Below are 10,436 nucleotides of genomic sequence, written 5' to 3' on the forward strand. Positions count from 1 at the left end.
AGCTGCCCTCAACTTCTATGCACCTGGCTCTATCCAAGGATTGGTGGGTGATCTTTGCGGTGTCTCCCAAACAGCTGTCCACACTTGTGTCAAGCGGGTTACAGATGCTCTGTTCAGGCATGCATTGACCTTCATCCTCGACCGTTGGGACCAGGCAAGCCAGACAGAGCGAACCAGAGGCTTTGTGGCCATTGCTGCCTTCCCCCATGTCCAGGGTGCAATAGACTGCACACATGTGGCCATCAAGGCGCCAGCAGGTGAGTCCGGTGCCTTCATCAACAGGAAGGGCTTCCACTCCATGAACGTGCAGATAGTGTGTGACCACAGGATGCTGATTCTACAAGTCTGTGCAAGGTACCCAGGCAGCTCCTACGACGCCTACATCCTCAGACTCTCTCAGGTGCCCGGGCTCCAGTCCGGCTGGATGGATGGCTACTGGGTGACAAGGGCTATCCTCTCAGAGAGGCTTATGATGCCTCTCCGCCATCCAAGAACAGAGGCTGAGCAGCGCTACATAGGAACCATGCATCCACAAGGGCTGTGTTGGAGAGAACCATCGGTCTTCTCAAGATGCGCTTCCGATGCCTGGACCGTTCGGGGGGCGCACTCCAGTACTCCCCAGCTCGTGTCTCGGTGATAGTGGTTGCATGCTGCACTCTCCACAATCTTGCGTTGAAAAGAGGGAACACTGTGAACGACAAAGATGTAGATGCAGTGGCTGCAGATGCACACGATGGGTCCAGCAGTGAGTCCGAGGAAGAGCACGCGAGGGAAATGTTGAGGGGTTAGATGCTGACCCGGGCATACTCCAGGGAGACAAGGACACCCAGGAGGCTTTAATCCAACGAATCTTCAGCTGGCACACCACAGGTGGACCTCCAGGACAAGCCTGGGCCATATGCTCCCTATAGGAGACCTAAGTGCAAAATTGGCCTGGCTAGGAACATTAACTAAGGTCCTTGTTGATAAAGTTGAATATCCCACAAAGCACATATTACATTATTGGTAACCATCCGCCTGCAGAACAAAAGAGGCAACCTCATAGTGACATGTCTGAATTTATTTTTGAAACCAAAGAAACTTAATGAAGCAAAATGAAAAAGGTGTTAAAAATCACACCAACTCATAAAAATCTCATTGCAGGTCAACACAAAAGCACCAGTGATAAACCTGTGATGTGCCTAAGGTGCCTTATGTTTACGTTTTCGGGTGCTACGTCTTGGTGCTGCCCCCTCGCTGGGAGTGGCATCTGAGACAGCCTGCTGACTCTGCTGTCCTGTTGGCCTCGATGACCTTGGCAGTCGTCCTCTGGCCTGTGGAACCTGTGCTGGCCCCACCTTTGCACAGTTGGCATCTCCCCAGTAGTCGCAGCTTCACCAGATGCAACGGTAATTGGCAGAGGGGCAGAGGAGCTGCTGCCTTCATCCAGATCACCCTGACAGGAGCACGCAGAGACACAAGGCAGCTACTGCGCCAACGTGAGGTCACTTCGGGCCTCCTGTTCAAAGCGGCTGAGAATCGCTAACTGTGCTGGCCTGCTGCCAGTCGTCACCCACTCGGCGGCATTATGTGCATTCTTCTCCTGAAAAGGAGAGAAGAGCATTGATTAGTGCTAATTGTACCTGGACTCTCTTCGCGGATGGTCCACCCCAACCAGAGAGAGACATTGCAGGGCTCTGGTGCTTCCTGACCCAGCTGCTGCCGAACACTCACACAAAGATGCCAGACCTGCACCACCCCCCACCCCCCCTTGGCCAAATGCTGCCTACATCACATTAGGAACCACACGGTCTAACCTTCCATAGCAAGGAGGTGCAAGCACTTGGAGCACAGAGGACAGCAGATCGATCAGTGCCTACGCCACCTTGAAGCTCCCCTCCCAGCATGTCATCACCCTGACTTTGACATGTCTTGGAGTTCCAGCAGTCCAGGACCTCCAGGTTGCTCCCAAAACAGTAATGTGGGTCTCAGTGTCCCACATGCTGTGGGGCAGAACTCCATCTCTTCACCACCCTCTCAGGGTGACCTCAGCATGGGCAATATCTGCTGGCCCACCCAGCGAAGGACACATGCCGCCAATGATTCAATGCAGTCACTACACTCAGACTTGTGGTGGGGAGGAGTGCACCAGTACCAGGGGGGAAAGTCCACCTGCTGGGTTAAGTGACCACTGCCAACATGGTCCTCACCCGTCCCGAGCACAACAGGTCATTGAAGCGCTTGCGATACTGGCCAGATGCTCTGCACCACGTCGTGGGAGCTCACCACCTCCACCACCTCCTCCCAGGCACATTTGGTCATGTGTGGGGGGGCTCCTCCTCCCATCCTGGGGTACCAGAACCTCCCCCCGCGCTGCCACCTCCTCGAGGAGGACAACAAGGCAATCATTGGAAAAACAAGGGGCACAGTGCCCCCTACCCTACCCTCCTGCTGGCCTGCTCACCAGCAGCTCTCTGGGAAGCCCTCCCACTGGCCATGTTTCACAGCCTTTGAAAGGCTGCAGCAGCTTTTTAAAACAGGCCGCTGGGTCGCCATTGTACCCAGTGGTCATTGTAGTCCCGCCGCCACCTGTCCCACTTCCGCTGTCCTCGGGAGCCGCGATTCACACCTTAATTGGCCTGTCAGCATGAAATGGCGGCGCGGACCTGATCGTGGGTGGGAGCAGGTCCGTGCCTGCCACACCCCCGCCCGCTCCTGCTCTGCCCCCCCCGCCAGCCAGAAAATTCAGGCCAAGGCAGGGTTAAAAGTTAAGTGTTGCTAGTTATAAAGTATTTAGAAATTATAGTGAAGGAAGAAGGGATGGTGGTCATAGCTATGTTAGACTGAAATAACAAAATAGTCGCAAGAAAGGGCTTAATTTGCAAAGAAATAGGTACATAATCCATATGGATTGAGATAAAGAATAGGAAGGGTTTGGTCATGTTATTGAACAGTATAGCCCAGGCCGTCAAATAGTGCAGAGGAAGAAACATATGTGAAATGAATAAAATACATAGAATCTTAATTTGGGAGGTTTCTACCATCCCCAAATAAACTGGCAAGGAGAGGGAGTGAAAGGTGGAGATGCCAATAGAGTTTCTCTAGTGTCTACAGGACTCCTTTCTGACCCAGTTTGTAAGAAACTCCGCAAGAAAAGAAGCATTGCTGAACCTAGAATTGGGAAATGAACCAATATGGAAAACAAGCAAAAGAGAAGAGCAAAATACTGTGGATGCTGGACATCTGACAGAGAGATAGAAAATGCTCGAAATACTCAGCATCTGTGGAGAAAGAAACATTGGGCTTGATTTTACCAGACTTTTGGGAGATGGACTAGGAGGTGGGAAGGCTCGAAAAATGGTGCAGTAAGGCATCAGGTGGCATGCCCAGTCTCTCCACGCTGTCATTTTCCACCTTGTCAGGAGACCCTGCGCATGGGGAGATCGCCAGGTAAACCCTGGTGGCCTCTGAATGGGCTCTGGGGTCGGGAGGGGTCATCTTTGTTGGGCCCTGCTTAGTGCATGGAGCTGCAATGTTTGTCCCCTGAGGCACTACCTAACATCAGTGATCCCCTCCACCACCCCCTCCCCCCAGCCCTCTCCGAGGCCTACCTGCTTGGCGCTGGTGTCCCCAGCTCCCACTTATCTGTCTTAGAGGGTGCACGGCCATCGATGCACTCCTGTACCTCAGCTGCAGCCCCAACAATGGCCAGCACGAGTGGTGGCACTGCTGAGGCTGCTGGGCTGTCAACCCTTTGATTGGGCTGGCAGTTCTTAGTGGCGGATCGCCATCCTTAAAATGTGGTCCTGGGTCCCAAGGCTCACCTGAGTGGGGTCATCTCCGCCTGGAGCCCCGACAGCAGGACTTCTGCCATCTCCATCTCCACAGGTCATTGACCTGAAATGTTAACTCTGTTTCTCTCTCCACAGATGCTGCCTGGCTTGCTGAGCATTTCCAAGATTTGCTATTTTTATTTGAGCATGCGAGAATATCATTGTGATCAAAAATTAATAAGATTTAAGGTAATGATTAATAGAGATATAGATAATGAAAACCAAAGTAGTGCATGGATGAAGAAACAGCTCTGAAGGAAAGAGGACGGAGCTAAGGGAGGCAAACTGGAGAAAACAGGTAAAACAACTGTTATAGAGTTGACCTTCTGACAATTTTTCTTAGTGGAAACATTTGGCTTTTTTTTAACAATACAGCAGCAGCAACTACGCATGTACATCAAACTCATAACTAAGTAGCACTTTGCTCTGTTGAGGTTCCCCAGGCTATTTACACAGATCATGTCATCTTACAACGCAGGGGGCAGGATTTTCCCACCGTCGGGAGGGAAGTTGAAGAATGGATGCACGAAGGCACACCTCCGATCGGCGCCCCAAAGTTGCCATTTTGCGTGGGCGCGCCAATTAAGGTCCACCCAGCGTGACATCCGCACAGAAGCACTATGCACTCCCTGTGCAGGCGGGGGGTGGGGGGTGGGTGTGCGGAATCCCTAAACCTGAGAGTGCGCTCTTTCGCGCATGCGCATGAGAGAGCGCACTCATCTCCCTGAGGCTAAGTGCAGCCTCAGGGAGATTGGCTCCACTGTCAAAAATATTAAAAATAGAAAAAAAAATTTCCTGACACGTCCCCTCATGTGACACTGTCACATGAGTTGGTGCATGTCCATAACTTTTTTTAAAAAACTTTAATTATATTTTTAAAAACCTACATAAAACCTCATCCCGCCCGTGGATGAGATTTTATGTTTTTTCTGAAGCCCACCAGGGCTCCTGGCCTGCCCGCCAACCAGGTCCATTAATTATTTTAATGACTTTGTCAATGGCCTCAATTGGCCATTGACAGGTTGGCGGGTGGACAATTGATTTTGCTGAGCCCCCGCCTACCTGAAAATTTAAATGGGGCGCGATGACACCAGAAGTTCTGCCTGACTCCTGTGCATCATTTTATGTGTTGGTGAGTGGGCCCCACCCCCCCGCTCACCAACGGGAAAATCCTGCCCAGGATTATTCTTAAAGCTACAGTCCAACATTTCCCAAAACTATAATTACAACATTCCTCCCCCCTTAACATTTCTGTACATTTTGTATTTACAAGGATATTTATCTCATGACATTACAATATTTGAGGTCATGAAATTAAAAGTTCAGTTTTTCAGATGCTTCCACAACTTCCGCAGCTCTACAACTTCAGATTCTTCTGAAGGAAACACATTCTCTGGAACCGCATTAACATCAGGTACCTCATTAAGCACTTGCAGTTCAGTGCCTTCCACTCCAACAGAGACATAAAGCATGTCTGTCCTTGGTTGAGCAACTTCAACAGGAATCACTGGTTCAGTAATGGTTGCAAGTGGAACAATGTCTTGTTGGGTCATCTCTCTTTTTCTTAAATGATCCACATGCTTACAGGTGATCCAGCCCTCTACTTCCACATGGTACGACAATGCTCCAGTCACTGAACTTACTTTACCAGGTGACCACTTGGGTCCGTCACCGATTCTTTGCATGTACTGCTTCTCCAACAGTAAACTGCTTCTCATGACAATGCAAATCATGAGTCACTTTTTGGTTCCCTTGACCTTCCTCCACCTTCCCCTTCAAATTGGGAAGTGTGAGGCTTAGTAGTGCTCAAAGACGACACCACATCTGTAATTCTGCAGGTGTTGCTCCTGTCATGGTGTGGGGGGGTTGTTCTGTGGTGAAATAGAAAATGAGCAAGTTTGGTCTCCAGCAAATCACCTGTTAACTTTTACATTTCTGCTTTAAAAGCTGGTACTGCCATTTCCATCAGTCCATTAGATGACGAATAGTATGGTACAGTTTTCACATGGTTGATACCGTTGAGGCTGGTAAATCATTGGAACTTGGTGCTTGTAAATGCAGTGCCGTTATTTGAGATGACTATCTCTGGCAATCTGTGGATGGTGAAGGTCTGGCCTAGTTTTTCTATAGTAGTGCCCAATGTTGGTGAATTTACCTCATAAACGTCTAACCACTTGGAATGAGCATCAATAAACAGTAAAAACATGGGTCCAAGGAAAGGACCGACATAGTTAATGTGCAATCACACCCAGGATCTACCAGGCCACTCCCATGGGTGTAATGGGGCTACCACTGACAACTTTTGTAGCTGCTGACACTGCTCACAGTGTTTTACCACCTTTTCAATATCATTGTCCATCCCGGCCACCAAGGATAACTTTGTGCTGTGGTCTTCATTTGGGAGATCCCTGGATGGACACTGTGTAGCTCTACAAAAAGTGGCTCCCTTCCTTGTACAGGAACTATTACCCATGCACCCCATAATAGAATGCCATCTTGACTGCTCATCTCATCTCTTCGGTTGAAGAACGTCTTTAATTCATCAGAGACTGGTTGGTTCGTGGGACCAATCATGTAACACTTGGTCTCTCACTCAAGACAGGACTAGATCACGCTTCATTCAGTTTCTTATCTGCCTGGCACAGACTAGAGAGGAATCTAGAAAATTCATCACTGGACATTTTCATTATTTTCTTGCAAAGGAAGGTGGCTCAGGGCATCGGCATTTGCTGTATGAATCCTTGGTTTATGTACAAAGGTGTGCTCATATGCTGCCAAAATTAGGGCCTATCTTTATATTCTTGTGGAGGCTATGGGAGGTACAGCCTTTTCCTCGCTAAAAGTGGTTTGTGGTCTGATACTTGCATGAAATGTCGCCTGTGTACATATTGGTGGAATTTTTTTACACCAAAAGTAATCAACAGGCCTTCCTTTTCGATCTGAGAATATCCTTTCTCAGCTGTGGTAAGTGTCCAGGATACATAGCCTATCGGCCTTTCTGTGCTATCGTCCATTTTATGAGATAGTACCTCTCCCACTCCATAGAGGGATGCATCGCAGGTTAGACCAATTCCTTCGTCTGATCATAATGCACCAACAAATTTGAAGAGTGTAAGAGCTGTTTTACTTTCATGAAGGCTTCTTTTTGAGGTGCCTCCCTAAACTAACACTTTTTTTCTTAGCAGTGAATGTAGAGGGGCCAAAACTCTGGTTAAATTAAGTAAAAATTGCCCATAACAATTTATCATCGCTAAAAATGATTTCAGTTTAAAGGTGTTCTTGGGTGCAGGCCCCTTTCCTATTGCTTTAACCTTCTCTTCAACCTAGTGTAACCCTTGGGCATTTGCCAGGTAACCCAAATAGATGGTTTTGTTTGCTTGAAAAGTGCATTTTTCCTTCTTCAGGCACACTCCTGCTTCTAAAAATCATTTCAGGACTTCCTCTAGGTTAGCCAAGTGTTTCTTTTCTGTGAACCCAGTTAACAGTACATCGTCCAGGTAGACCACAACCTGAGGTAGTCCCTGTAGTAAGCTCTCCATTGTCCTCTGAAAAATGGCACAGGCTGAGGAAACTCCGAAGAGTAAGTGTATATATTGTTATAACCCTTTGTGGGTATTTATGGTGACAAATTCGTGGGAGACGTCATCCAGCTCCAATTGCTGATATGTGTGACTCATGTCAAGCTTTGTATACATTGTCCCTCCTGCTAGTTTGGCATATAGGTCTTCAATTTTAGGAACATTTTAATAACGGGATGTTTAGCCTGGCTACCCATTCAATAAGATGCTGATGGAGAAAAATGAGGAGCATCCTGCACCACTCATTGTGGGTAGATTGATATGATGTATTCCATGGTCTGGGACTCATGATCATAATCACAGTTTTGGTCACCCCTTATCTTCCACTTGTGGACAAGTGGTTGCATTGCGCATGCCCTGTGTGCATTCCTTTGTTCACTGTTTTGCAGGGAGGTCTAAGTCAGAGAACATGATGTTGGATTAGTGATGAGGTGTTAGTTCTTTATGCTGCAAGCAGCCCATGATCGCGTTGATCTGGAAAGTGGGTTGATGCCAGCTGCTGTTTTTCAGAATGGCTGACATGATTTTTAAGAGCTTCTGTGGTGGCTTTTTCAAGTCTTCATAAATGGAAGGTTGGTGTTGCTTATGCTTTGTTCTAGCTTGTTCAGCACAATGGCATTGGTAGTGAATGGCAGGCAGGGCAATGTGAGAAAGCACCAGAAGCCACAACATTGAAATGGACTTAAGCAACTTATGCTTGACATGACTCCTGATCTTTGTGTGGATACTGCATGACTATGAGCAGAGCAGTATTCTGGTGCACAATAGAATAGAACACTGGGTTGGAGTTTATGCTTCTCCGACAGGGGTTTGAAGGGAGTGGTGCTCATATAACCCAGTTGCTGGCCTGCCTGCCACTTACCCCACCCTCCTCTGATGTGTTTGAAATTTTATAAGGGCCAATTAATGGCCACTTAAGGACCTCATCCTATCCCTGCCATTATTTTACCCATGGCAAGGGGAGGCCCATGCCAGGCCGATAGCTTAGCAGCTTCAGCTGCATAGGCTAATGTCGAGCAAGTTGGGGGAGAACCTCATTTCCCATGCAAGTCCCATGTACTCATAAAAGGCACCCAACCCCCAAGGTCATACTTACCCCTTTACCCTCTCCGCCTGTCAAACCTGACCCCTACCCCTCAATGAGGTCTGCCAGTCTTGGCTCTGTGATACGCTGGACACCTTAAGTCCAGCCTCCTCCTCATCGGGACTGGCTGTAGTTCCAGCACGGGTCACTGCTCTTGCCTGCTGCTGCTGGGATTACAAAGCTGCCGGATACCCGAGATAGGGGTGGAAGTCTCAACTTAAAGCAATTAGCAGTACTCCAAGTGTTGACTTGCTGAGGGGCAGCCAGCATTATGTTGGCTCACCACTGAATTTTAACTGGCAGTAGGGGACCATGATGCCCTGTAAAATTCAGCCCACTGTAATGGTGCAATATAAGGACATATGAAATAGGGGCAGGATTAGAGCATTTAGCCCCTTGAGCTTGCTCTGCTGTTGACCAAGATCATGACTGATTTAATCTTGGACTCAGCTCCATTTTCCTACCTGCCACCCATAAATCTTGACTCCCTTGTAAATCAAAAATCTGTCTAACTCAGCCTTGATTAAATTCAATGATGCAGCCTCCAGTAGTCTTTGTGGGGGGGCCCAGAAAATTCCAAAAATAAGTGACCCTCTGAGAGAAAAAATTCATCCTCATCTATATCTTAAGGAGATAACGTGAGATATCAAGGCAGGGGGCAAAAAGCAAAATACTTGTAATATACACAAAGAACAGCTTCAGCGCAGCTGCATCAGGATAATAACCTTCCATGATCAATTCTCACGAGGCCACATTATGATCCTCTGATGCACGGCTTACACGTGCATTGTCCAGCCATCATGTTCATACAGGAGCTGCCTTTGTTTATGTCTCTTTTGTGGAACTAAAGGTGACTGATTGAGCTGAGATTGAGTGAGACAACATGGAACTGAGGGACATGATGGGAGATTCTTGAGAAAGGGAGCACCGGTTATCCTTGGATGAATGCAGAACATTGCATCACATGGAAGAACTATTCAGTACCTGAGCCTTTGAGGGACAGTATTGCAAAATATACTTAAAAAGGTGCAAAGTGTATACATTGATTGAACACTGTAAATTAAACTAAACACATTAAAACATTGTGCATTCTGAAATTCTTAATTTTTCTAACTCTACTGCTATGCCTAGGTGCAAACCTGACATCCACAGCAGAGCTGGAGGCAGCTTGCTGACTGCTATGCCCTGTTGTCTGAGATGATTTGGCAGGCATCTTCTAAGACCCGAGGCCTGGAGGGCCCCAGCCTGCCAAGGGTCTTCTGCACTGGGGCAGGTTCACCCTCCTAGGCCTGACCTGCTGGAATTGATGGGATCCCAGGCAAAGGGGAATGGGAGCAGCTGGACACCTTTGGAGGTGTCCTGGGTGGATGCCCACCAAGTGTCCACCTGACGCTCCTCCTCCCTGGCCCCCCTCGCCTAGCCACTGCTGGAGTGGACTTCGCTGGCTGGGCCAGCATTTATTGCCCATCCCAAGTTGCCCTTGAGAAGGTGGTGGTGAGCTACCTTCTTGAACCACTGCAGTCCATGTGGTGTAGGTACACCCACAGTGAAGTTAGGAAGGGAGTTTCAGGATTTTGACCCAGCCACAGTGAAGGAACGGTGATATGTTTCCAAGTCAGGATGGTGAGTGACTTGGAGGGGAACTTCCAGGTCATGGTTTTCCCATCTATCTGCTGCTCTTGTCCTTCTAGATGATTGTGGTCATAGGTTTGGAAGGTGCTGTTGATGGAGCCTTGGTGAATTCCTGCAGTGCATCTTGTAGATGGAAAACAGTGCTGCTACTGTATGATGGTGGTGGAGGGAGTGAATGTTTGTGAATGAGGCGTCAATCAAGTGGGCTGCTTCGTCCTGGATGGTGTCAAGCTTCTTGTGTGTTGTGGGAGCTGCATCCAGGCAAGTGTGGAGTATTCCATCCCACTCCTGACTTGTGCCTGGTAGATGGTAGACAGGCTTTGGGGAGTC

The sequence above is a fragment of the Carcharodon carcharias genome, chromosome 1 (genome assembly GCF_017639515.1).
Source record: "Carcharodon carcharias isolate sCarCar2 chromosome 1, sCarCar2.pri, whole genome shotgun sequence".
Taxonomy (NCBI): domain Eukaryota; kingdom Metazoa; phylum Chordata; class Chondrichthyes; order Lamniformes; family Lamnidae; genus Carcharodon; species Carcharodon carcharias.